Source organism: Hydra vulgaris, chromosome 01 (genome assembly GCF_038396675.1).
Source record: "Hydra vulgaris chromosome 01, alternate assembly HydraT2T_AEP".
NCBI lineage: Eukaryota > Metazoa > Cnidaria > Hydrozoa > Anthoathecata > Hydridae > Hydra > Hydra vulgaris.
In genome coordinates, this window is record NC_088920.1 from 14,890,001 (window position 1) to 14,891,089 (window position 1,089).

The 1,089-nt window shown below is 32.7% G+C and overlaps 1 protein-coding gene across 1 annotated transcript in view; it reads right to left on the reverse strand.

Annotated features, from left to right (window-relative positions):
* Positions 1–209, reverse strand: part of LOC101237324 (ubiquitin carboxyl-terminal hydrolase 2) — a 28,287-nt gene extending 28,078 nt beyond the window's left edge. Inside the window, exon 1 of the mRNA XM_065787463.1 lies at positions 109–209. The gene's annotated coding sequence lies outside the window, so the exon portion shown is untranslated. The remainder of the gene's footprint in view (positions 1–108) is intronic.
* Positions 210–1,089: the final 880 nt, after the last annotated feature.

A 1,089-nucleotide genomic window follows, 5' to 3' on the forward strand; every position in this document is an offset into this window, starting at 1 on the left:
TGACTTAAAATTAATAGAGGTTATTTTGGCTTTATTCTATTTACAAAAAAAAGCTTAAACTGCATAATTATATCTTTAGTATAATTTTATTTTGAAATATCACTCTACCTTAAGAAGAACAAACGTTATATTGAATTCAGTTTAGTATCGGAAAAATATATTTAACCCCCTCAACATATTTATTTATAGCTACCATTATGAAATGCTGTTTCTATGAAAGATACATGGGCTCACATTCTAGTAAAAGTTATTTTGATTTAAAATTAAAAAAGTAAATAACTTTATTTTATAAATACGACCGTTGCTCAGTTACAAAAATTAAAATATGCGTAAATAAAATCGTTCCCGAGGAAGGATGAAGAAGGTTTCTGTATAATAAATACTGGTTCGAAATATATTTGAAATATATTTAGAAGTACCGTCCCGAACGGGAGTGTAGGGGGTGTCCTCTCCCCCCAAGCTGCTCTTGCATTTAGCGCATTTAGCATTTCAGTTGGCAAGTTTTGATGTATAGTTGGCAAATGTAAATTATCGAGGACCTTTTTTTTTTTTTTAGTTCTCTAGTTGTCAAAAAATACATACAACACCCCAACCCCCCTATGAGAGACCTCTTCGAGACGGCTCTATATACCAGGGTTGACAGGGACTGTATTCCACTTGTAGCAACATTTTAAGAGCCACTAGGGTTTGCCGAAACAGGGCTTGAAAATTTTTAAAGTAAAATTTTTTTATTTTTATCCGATAAAACAAAAGCCCTCCCCTAAAAACAATGACATTATTCAGACTCAAAAAGCCAAAGCAAAAGAGAGCTGATTTTACGAAAAATGGAGCCTGCGACAACGACTGTCATCCAGTGAACTATTATAGAGATATAGAGATATTACAAAGTGAGTAAACAATTGTTTGAAATTCAGATTGATGTTACATAGAGCAATCCAAGATCTTTATGTTTCATTGTTTACTTTCCTGAAAAATATCCCTATATCTCGGTCCTTCGACTCATAAGTAAAGCTATTGGTGGAAGCGAAAAGTATGCTGTTGATTAGAAAAGTCTTTTGTATGCATTTCGATAAAGATGTTGCAGTATTC